Source organism: Condylostylus longicornis, unplaced genomic scaffold, assembly GCF_029603195.1.
Source record: "Condylostylus longicornis isolate FDR11 unplaced genomic scaffold, ASM2960319v2 ptg000004l, whole genome shotgun sequence".
In the NCBI taxonomy this organism is placed as follows: Eukaryota; Metazoa; Arthropoda; class Insecta; order Diptera; family Dolichopodidae; genus Condylostylus; species Condylostylus longicornis.
Genome location: NW_026577973.1, coordinates 6,193,963 through 6,196,834, shown reverse-complemented (window position 1 = coordinate 6,196,834; position 2,872 = coordinate 6,193,963). Strand labels below are relative to the sequence as shown.

The following is a 2,872-nucleotide window of genomic DNA, read 5'->3' as shown; positions in this document are numbered from 1 at the left end:
ATAATGTATGAAATGAAATGTATCTGCATATAGCTTCATACATACAATAAGACAACTTATTTTGTAATTAATTTTATCAGGGAAGTTCACACATAATTTCAACCAAACTTGGAAAATCGTTAATTTTCAAATTAACGTCGTTTGCTACTAATTCTTCCATAATTAGATTAACTAATTTATTACTAATACGATTGTTCATCTTTTGATTGCATTGATATTGCAAAATTAAATATTTTTCTCTACTTGTGGATGGAATTTTTTTAGAGAAATGCTAAAAAAAAATTTTTAAAATATTATTTATTTTTAATATAAAATACTATGACTAAATACTTCCGTTTAATGCATCAGATTCACTTTTTTTGTTAGCTTTCTGAAACACTGTTTGATCAACCCGAACTTTCACTGACCCACTCTGTAATAGAATTCGTAATAGTAACAGTATCGTCCATTCCAAACTAAAATCCGTGAATAAAAATCTAAATTAAAAATTTTTTTTGTTAATTCGTGCTACGTACTTCTTGTTTTCGCCCACGAAGTAGTTTTTCGAAAGACTCAGCTCTGATACCAATATATTATATGTTTCTCGTATTTCGTCTTTCGAGGTATATTGCAAGCTTCTAAAAGTTATGTCAGAGCCTGAAATGTAGTTACATTCTTAAATAAAGATATGCACTTAAAGTATGCATATATAGTTTTGATTTTGCATAAAAAAGTTTAGAAATAATAATTTTCAATTCAAATGGTTTAAAATTTAAACTTTTAAAAAATTGAACCTTTGGCGTGATCACTATAAAAAATTGTTAAAATTTGCAGTTTACACAATGTAAATTTTTAACTTTACAGTCTATATTTTACTTACACGTAAATATACAAAATGTAGTGTAGTATTATATGTAGATATATAGATGTATATATAATGTATATATATCTATACCTACAAATATACTTCGTAGTTTAAACATTTTAAAATGCGTCTAATTTTTAAACCAAAAATGCATTAGAATTCATTGAAATACTTACGCTTTAGATATGTAAAATCCTCTGTTATATCTTTTTTTCTAAAAAATCGAGTAAACGTTTGTCATCCTTATTTTCGCTTATTAATATTACGGATTCGTGAATTTGTTCATTGCCATATTTTTCTTTTGTTGATTTGGGTTGTCCACTTAAATAATCCTCTAAAATAATTACCAGATTTTCTTCACTCATTTTATCAAATTCACTTTTATTATTATTTAAAACTTTTTTTTTATTATTTACTTTTTAAAAACATTTTAAAATTATTATATTTAATATGTAATCTATTTTTTCGTTTAAACAAGTCAAAACACGTTTATAAACACAATGTACGTATTTGCGGCACCAAGCATAAAGTCAAACTGAACGAATTATGAGAAAGAAAAAATTCTTCTCGAATTTGTCCCGTTAAAATATGAGAGAAAATGTTGTGAAATATGTGAAAACATTGTGTATTAAGTTTGAAAAATCTTAATTTAAAATTGATTGATTTCATTTTAAGCTTGTCAAAATAAATAATATAAATGTAAATTTAAAATTTCAAAATTTGATTTTTAAATTTTGATATTGAAATAACATCACGTCAAACCCATTTCAATAACTACAATTTCAAAGCAAGATTTTTAAATTTTAATTTTATTCTAAGTTTGGAAATACTTATTTTAAGTCTGGTTTCGAGTTGAAATAAATTTGGAAAATATTAATTTAAGTTTGCAATAACTATTAAAATGAAAATAAAGCAAATTTAAATTAACAATTAAAATTTTGATTTGATTTTAAGAATAGAAAATTTTAAATTTAACATTGTTAATGTTAAAACAAAATTTTTAGAATTCAAAGTTAAAACAAAATTTTTATATTAAATTTTGAAAATGTTAAATTAAAACTCTAAAAGTTAAATTAAGTTATTTCTCTTTATATTTAAAATTTTTCATAGTAAAAATAACATTTTTGTTAAAAAATCTTAAATTAAGTACGCAAAATTTTAATTTTTCAACTTTTTTTTCCCTCAGTGTACTTACTGCATTGCTTTCCTCTATAAGTCTGAGATATTTTCTAAATAAGAATTTTTTTATAATTATTTATGTAAAATATTCATTATGTTTTCAATTTCTATACACCTTGCTTTTCATCTAATAAGTTACCTAAATTTTTCCCTTTCTACACTCTTGCTTAGCAAAACATCTCTTATTCCATTGTCTTTTCTTCTTCTGATTTACATTTTTATGCTCTAAATACTTTATAAGGTTAAAAAAAATCAAATGTAAACAACGCAGAAAAAAAGAAAAATTTTTCATTAAAAAATTACACAAAAGTAAAAACACAAATTAGGACAGACGTCTGTTTGTATATCAGAAATCACACAAATAAAAATATTAAAATTCTATGTAGATTATGTATGTATGTATTCAAACTTGCTAAAATATGCTAAGTGTTAGAATTTTAAGCAAAAAATAAATTCTAATTTTTAAAATGTGAAAAATTATATAAAACAAAAAATTCGAAACTTGTTTAGGTGATGTTATTCTTTATTCACTGAATTTAACGTAACTAAGTAGGTGTTAACAACATAAAAATTAAATTTCAAATATTTTTTGCACAACATTAGAAGTTTCTAATCAAGTGCCTGTTTGGAATATTTTTAAGAATTTGTTTTTTGTTCTATAATCCACTAGAAAATTTTTTTTCCGAAGTTGACTTTTTTGCAATTCAAATTAGTGTCAAGTAATTCAGGATTTAAATATTTTTTTTTTTTGTAAATATTTTGTTGATACGAAATTTTTTTTGAGAAATGGAACCATGTGTTAAACTTTAATAAAAATGTGTTTTAAAAATAAAATTGGTAATAATTTTA

The 2,872-nt window shown here is 22.5% G+C and overlaps 1 long non-coding RNA gene across 1 annotated transcript; it reads right to left on the bottom strand.

Annotated features, from left to right (window-relative positions):
* Positions 1 to 200: 200 nt before the first annotated feature.
* Positions 201 to 728, bottom strand: LOC129608959 (uncharacterized). The gene is made up of 3 exons (XR_008696925.1): positions 516 to 728; positions 331 to 455; positions 201 to 271 (listed from the first exon to the last, which is right to left on the bottom strand). It is a non-coding gene; the product is annotated as an uncharacterized LOC129608959 (long non-coding RNA).
* Positions 729 to 2,872: the final 2,144 nt, after the last annotated feature.